Here is an 8,058-nt window from a genome sequence, read left to right on the forward strand (position 1 = left end):
TGGAAGATTATTTTAAAGAAGTGACAAAGAGGGTAGACTAAAGCAGGGCAGCTGAAGTTATTTCCAGTAAAACCCCTGGTATCCGGCACCTATGGGGATTGGGAGATGCTGGATGAGTGTATTTTCTGATTGCTTGAGACTTACTCCTTACTAATACACCTGCATTAAGAATAAACAGTTTAAGAGACAAAAATACTGTACCTGTACTTGCACTAAAAAGGCTTCACTTGCATGAATATATAAACTTTTAAAGCATTTTACTTTATTTTCAGTCAAATTCTTTGAAAACATTTGACTGTCATTGCATCTGCAGGTTGCTTCCCCTCCACGGAGGCAACCCGAAGATGAACAATAATATATAGATGATTAACCACCCCCTCCCTCGAGTTTACTAGTAAAGCCTCTGACCAGGCGGACTCTTACTAAGCAGGGATAAGGAGACATGTTAAGAGAGTCACTCCCAACAGTGAGTGGCATCAACCAGCTCTTCATCCTGAGTGACACCATTGCTGTTCCACACAACTTTATTCAAACAGCTACCATGAGCAAAGCACGACCAAAGCACTCCACTGGCTGAATATTTGCTCCCATCTTCACCAAAGGCTTACGACATTTAATTTTACAATTGTAAACATGCATTTTTACTCATCATCTTATTCTTATTTATTTTAATTTTTAAAAATTTATTTTCCGCCAGCTGCTTGAGGCTGCTGGTTGCTTGAATTTCAGCTACCAGGGGTTTTACTACATAAGGACTTTAGTAAAGCATTTGTTAAGGTCCCATGTGGTAGGTTGATGTAGAAAGTTAGGGCACATGGGATAAGAGACCAACTGGATAAAAAATTTGGCCCAATGATAGGAATCAGAGAATGTTGCAGAGGGCATTTTTTCGGACTGGAGGGCAGAGACCAGAGAAGCGCCTCTGGGTTCAGGACGAGGAACCATATAACCATATAACAATTACAGTACGGAAACAGACCATATCGGCCCTTCTGGTCCGCACCGATTTAAGTGGAAGTCCTCTAGTTCCACCTACTTGCTCCCTGCCCATAACCCTCCAACCCCCTCACATCCATGCACTCATCCAATCTCCTCTTAAATGATAAAATTGACCCTGCTGCAATTACCTCTTCCGGAAGGTCATTCCACTCACCTTTGCTTTTTTAGAATATACATAAATGATGAAGAAAAGGGTATTTGTGGCAAGGTGAGTAAGGTTACTGATGAAACAAAAGTACATGCCCTGGTGGAGAATAAGAAGATAACCTGGTTTGCAACAGCATCTAGATCAATGGGAAACTGTGCTAAGAAATGGCAGATGCATTTCAACTTGGAGAAGTGCATGGTACTGCATTTGTGCAAACTGAACCAGGGTAGTGCGGACAATTAAATCATGAGGGGCATAGATAAGGGTGAATAGTGACAGTCTACTTCCTAGAATAGAAGAATCTAAGATGAGAGGCATAACTATAAAGGGGTGTGATTTCGAAGGGACTGTTCTTCGCTCAGAGGATGATGGTCAGATGGAACAAACTTCTAGAAAAAGTAATTGAGCATGTATTTTGGCTTCCTTTCAGAAACACCTAGATAACAGCATGGATGGAAGGGGATTGGAGAGGCAAGGGCAAGGAGAAAGGCACATTGTTTGGCATGGACAAAATGGGCCTGTATCCTGTTTCTGATCTATTGGGCTATATGAAGGAGATAGTCAAAGCCCACGAGTTGTACAGGACAGGTCAGGCCATTTGATCTAACTCATCCATACTGACCAAGTTGGCATTCAGGGCTAGTCCCATTTTTCTGCATTAACCCCATATATTTCTAAGCCTCTCCTATCCATATATCTGTCCAAATGCCTCTTGTATGTTGTTGATGTAAATATACGACTGTTTTAGCTTCTCCTGCCAGCCTTTCAAGATATGACTACATCTGAAGGAAACAATGTCCCTCAGGTCCCTCCTAAATCTCCTCTCTCCCATCTTAAACCTCTGGCCTCTGCTATGGGAAATAGATTGTGAGCTTTCATGAACCTCATGATTTTATAAAGTTCAGTAAGGTTATCCCTCAGCCTCCTACACTTTAGGGAATCAAGACCCAGCCTATTCAAATTCTCTCTGTAACTCGAGCCCTCCAGTTCCAGCAAACATCCTAGTGAATCTCCTCTGCACCCCTTCCAATTTATTGATATCCTCCAAGTGTGGTCCTGCCAAAGCCTTGCACTGCTGTATCATGAGATCACAATTTTTGTACCTAATAGACTTAAACAAGAAAATCTGCAGATGTTGGGCATTGAGTGCAATACACAAAAGTCCTGGAGAAACTGAACAGGTCACACAGCGTCCATGGGAAGTAAAAGGGAACCAGAGTTTCAGGTCTGAGCTCTTCATTGGGAATAAAGAAAAAAAACCAGTACCCCACTCCACAAAGGAGAGCATGTCCAACACATTCTGCACTACCCTGTCTACACAAGGTGCCAACTTCAGGTTATTATGCACCTGCACCCCAAGGCCTCTCTGTTCTTCAACACTCTCCAGGGGCCTGCCATTTACTGATGTAATCTCTCCTCTAGTCTGACTTAGCAAAGTGCAAGTCCTCACATTTGTCAGAGTTAAATTCCTTTTGCCACCTCTGCCCATCTTCACAGTGGATCTAGACCCTCTGATAAGATATCCTTCTTCACTGTCCACAGTTGTTGAACATGGATGGGGAATGGTAAGAAATAATGAGTGTTAAGGATGTCTCTTTGACGTACCTCACCAATAGGATGTTGGCGATGACTCACTTGGGGTGTGCTCTTGTCTCTGAGTCAGAATGTTGTGGTTATGCCTGTCGCTTGAGAGACCTAAGCTGGTGCTTACTGAAAGAACACTTACGGTCAGAAGTATCTTCATTCAGATGAAATGTTAATCAGAACCTGTGGCATATTTTGACATTTCCTGGGTAATCCTTATTCCTCAACCAACTGCATTGTAATGATCATCTTCTAGTTATTGATGGGAAGGTATACCCACATGAGTTGTTGTATTACAATAGAACATGATGTTCATTATCAGAAGGTGGAATCTAATGTAAAGCTCCTGGAGGCAATATATCATTGTGCACTGACTCATAAAGGAGTGCCAAATTGGATAGTCCATCAATTTCCTGCTTTAAAAATTAGAAATTATAATATGGACAGTATTCAATACTAAAGCATCTCCAATATGATCGGTTACCATAATGGTTAGTGCAATGCTATTACATCACCAGCGACCTGGGTTCAGATCTGGCTGTCTTTAAGGAGGTTGTACTGTTACGAGCCCAGAGGACCCATGAACCCAGAAGCAGTAGATATTGACCAAGACAAATGGTTACTTAAACAAAAGTTGCTTTGAATTATCTTTAAACATGAAAACAGAATCACACTTTAACTTAACTAACCTAACTTAACCCCCTTCTAATTCTAAGCACACGTGTGTGTAAGCTCAGAAAAGTTCTTTGGTTCGCAGTCCAATCTCACTTCTCATTCCTCCAAGTTCACTGGTTGCAGGCCATTCTTCTACTGTGCACAGAATTTAACATTTATAAAGTTCACCAGGCTTTGGTGCTTGAAAGGTAAATATTTACTGGTCAGGAAGGTTCTTGTCAGTTTTCAGAGAGAGATTTGTTGTTCAAGGACATCTACAAATGATTCCTTTTTAATCTTGCTGACGAAACTTTCCCCCTCAGGGTTCTCCAGATGATAACCTCTTTCTTTCAGGTCACCACAGAGTGCCTTTTTGTTTCTCTTATTCCAAATGAAACATTAGACAGCCAGTCCTCTCCTCTTGCATGAACCGCAAGGGCTTTGACCAGGCCATCTTCCAAATGGGGCTTTCCACAAGCTTGCCAGCTTGTCCTGTTCCAGTCCCAGTTGCTGCTGCCGACTGTAACACCGTAGCAGTGTTCTCTGTCTCTGTCACTCTCTCTCTGAGAGAAAGCCTGTTTTTCTCTCTCTGCTTGCAAAACCACATGACTCTTTTAGAACAGCAAGTACCCCTCCAGAGCTCCAACAAGCTCTTTCATCTGTTGCCTTTTGTTTACAATGATCCATTAGTGAAGTCTCTTAGGCACTCTCCAAAGCTCTTGCAAAAGCTATGAAGCCGTTATGTCTAGCATTAGCAGACCTCCAATGTTTCAAATAAGATCTCTTTTAAAGTGTTTGTATGTGACCTACTCTAACAAACCTTTCACAATTTATTTCCCAAAACATATCCATATACCCTGTCACATTACATTCTCCCCATTTCTGCATGGATTTCTCCAGGTGCTCCAGTTTCCTCCCACTCTTCAAAATGTAGGTCATTTGGGCGTAATTGAGCAGCCTGTTACTGTGCTGTATGACTAATTAAAAAATAACAGGGAAGTGCTCAGCAGCTCAAGCAACATCCATGAGGACCCAACTAGAGGCGAGGTTTTAGATCAAAGAGCCTTCAACAGATCTGGAAATGTGAGAAAACAAATGAGAGGTGGAGAGAGAAGAGGGAAATGCTTGTGATAGTGGGCAGATCAAAGTCACCCAGGTAACAGTTACTTTGAAAAATGGTTTTTGGAGACCAAGGAGTAAAATAAAATGAAACAAAAGACTGTCACATCTGTGAAGAGAGACAGAAATTAAGGAGAATCGCTGAAATCGTTACATTCATTATTGAACCCCAAAAACTACAGAATGCCCTGATTCCCCCATATATTGGGCATTGATAGAACAACGTAAGAGGTCAGAATGGGAAAAGGATGGAGAATTAAAGTGACAACTGACTAGAGTCATCCTTGTAATTCGGTTAGAGAAGTTCTGAAAAATGGTCTCGCTTATCATTAGGGTTCTAATTCTAATTAGAAATTAGAAATTCTAACTTCACAGCTGTTTTCACCAGTTGGACTATTTGGAAGATTTTTTTACTCCCCAAAATGTGAATCACATCATCACCCTGTACAAAAACAAAGGCGAGAAATCAGACTGCTCAAACTACAGGGGAATCACGTTGCTCTCCATTGCAGGCAAAATCTTCGCTAGGATTCTACTAAATAGAATAATACCTAGTGTCGCTGAGAATATTCTCCCAGAATCACAGTGCGGCTTTCGCGCAAACAGAGGAACCACTGACATGGTCTTTGCCCTCAGACAGCTCCAAGAAAAGTGCAGAGAACAAAACAAAGGACTCTACATCACCTTTGTTGACCTCACCAAAGCCTTCGACACCGTGAGCAGGAAAGGGCTTTGGCAAATACTAGAGCGCATCGGATGTCCCCCAAAGTTCCTCAACATGATTATCCAACTGCACGAAAACCAACAAGGTCGGGTCAGATACAGCAATGAGCTCTCTGAACCCTTCTCCATTAACAATGGCGTGAAGCAAGGCTGTGTTTTCGCACCAACCCTCTTTTCAATCTTCTTCAGCATGATGCTGAACCAAGCCATGAAAGACCCCAACAATGAAGACGCTGTTTACATCCGGTACCGCACGGATGGCAGTCTCTTCAATCTGAGGCGCCTGCAAGCTCACACCAAGACACAAGAGAAACTTGTCCGTGAACTACTCTTTGCAGATGATGCCGCTTTAGTTGCCCATTCAGAGCCAGCTCTTCAGCGCTTGACGTCCTGCTTTGCGGAAACTGCCAAAATGTTTGGCCTGGAAGTCAGCCTGAAGAAAACTGAGGTCCTCCATCAGCCAGCTCCCCACCATGACTACCAGCCCCCCCACATCTCCATCGGGCACACAAAACTCAAAACGGTCAACCAGTTTACCTATCTCGGCTGCACCATTTCATCAGATGCAAGGATCGACAATGAGATAGACAACAGACTCGCCAAGGCAAATAGCGCCTTTGGAAGACTACACAAAAGAGTCTGGAAAAACAACCAACTGAAAAACCTCACAAAGATAAGCGTATACAGAGCCGTTGTCATACCCACACTCCTGTTCGGCTCCGAATCATGGGTCCTCTACCGGCACCACCTACGGCTCCTAGAACGCTTCCACCAGCGTTGTCTCCGCTCCATCCTCAACATCCATTGGAGCGCTCACACCCCTAACGTCGAGGTACTCGAGATGGCGGAGGTCGACAGCATCGAGTCCACGCTGCTGAAGATCCAGCTGCGCTGGATGGGTCACGTCTCCAGAATGGAGGACCATCGCCTTCCCAAGATCGTATTATATGGCGAGCTCTCCACTGGCCACCGTGACAGAGGTGCACCAAAGAAAAGGTACAAGGACTGCCTAAAGAAATCTCTTGGTGCCTGCCACATTGACCACCGCCAGTGGGCTGATAACGCCTCAAACCGTGCATCTTGGCGCCTCACAGTTTGGCGGGCAGCAGCCTCCTTTGAAGAAGACCGCAGAGCCCACCTCACTGACAAAAGGCAAAGGAGGAAAAACCCAACACCCAACCCCAACCAACCAATTTTCCCTTGCAACCGCTGCAATCGTGTCTGCCTGTCCCGCATCGGACTGGTCAGCCACAAACGAGCCTGCAGCTGACGTGGACTTTTTACCCCCTCCATAAATCTTCGTCCGCGAAGCCAAGCCAAAGAAGAAATTATGTGTCAGAGGATTGGCTAAATGCTTGAAAAGGGGAAATAAATAAAGGCATCCATGTGGATGGACATTTCAAAGATCAGGAACAGACAAAATGGGCAGAATGGCCTCTTTCTATGCTGCACCATTCCTGTTCAGAACATCAGATCTCGGTTGCTGCAGTGTTGGTCATATTCACAAAGTCTTCACTTTCAGTAATGTGACACTGGGATGTGGGGACATTTATTTCATCTCAACTTCCATAGAGCACACAGCACAGAAACAAGTGAATATTTATTCTCTGCACATACCTCCTCACAACCATCTCATCTCAACCCAATGACCCATCCTTTAATTCCTCTCAACCCCAGGAACTTGGTCGTGCAACCATTACAGCAGGTCAGCCGCAGCTGGTGTGGACCTGCGGAGAGCAGGGAGTGAAGACACAGTTCTCCTGCCCTACGCCAGTCCTCTGCTTCCCCAGAGTCTGGAACCCCTCATGGCTGCAGCCGATCATAGGCTCCACCATCTTGATTGCGACTGCGAGGTCTGTGCCCAAGATAGTGGAGCCTATGATCGGCTGCAGCCATGAGGAGATCCAGACTCTGGGGATGCAGAGGAGTGGCGTAGGGCACCAGAAAACAGGGAGAACAACCCCCCCCCACCCCCATATGAGAAAAAGAAGCAGAGGGGATTACCCATGGGATGGTGACCATGGAGGCGGACCATTGAGGGGTTCTGCAGCTGAAGAACACACAGGCGGTTGGCTGTTGGCGACTCGAGGCGATGAACCCGTGCTTGCTGTGGACTGCTGGTGACCATGGTCAAGTGATTCACACCAGGCAGCAGACTGCTGGAGACTGGCTGGAAACTGGCTGTATGGGTACCAGGTATTGGAACCGGGATGCGAGAGGATGCCAAGGGTGCTGAAGGCTTCCTGATCTTGTCGGAGGTTCGGATCTGGAGCTAGGGCTGCTGATGGTTTGGACTGGACTCCGTGTGCCTGCAGTGCTGGAGGCCAAATCCATGGACATTTGGTGACACTGATGGGCTTTCTTTTGTTTCTCTTTCTCTGACTATAAGAGGCACTTCCAGGCAATTTCTGTTGAAGGCAAATCTGTCTGTCTTACGGGAGCTGAAAACAAATTCTGTGTAATATGGTACCTTATTTATTACAAGATAATAAAGGAATCTTGAATCTTGTCTCCGTTTTTTTAAAAAAAAAAGTATGGAATTGAGTTGGCATTGTGACGCTGCAAACTGATTTACTGCTTCATCCTTCAAATGACCCAGATTCAACACTGACTTCAAGAGCGATCTGTGTAGAGCAGAGGTTCTCAAACTGCACCCCCTAAACTTGTATTCCATCTCATGCAATCCCTGTACCATAAGTGCTCTGTGATTAGTAAGGGATTGCTTAAGGTGGCACGTGAGTGGGAAGGGAAGGTTGAGAACTACTGCTCTAGACAGATCGCTCTTGAAGTCAGTGTGGAACCTGAGTCATTTGCTTGAGAAAAATTGCCAT

The sequence above is a fragment of the Narcine bancroftii genome, chromosome 5 (genome assembly GCF_036971445.1).
Source record: "Narcine bancroftii isolate sNarBan1 chromosome 5, sNarBan1.hap1, whole genome shotgun sequence".
In the NCBI taxonomy this organism is placed as follows: Eukaryota; Metazoa; Chordata; class Chondrichthyes; order Torpediniformes; family Narcinidae; genus Narcine; species Narcine bancroftii.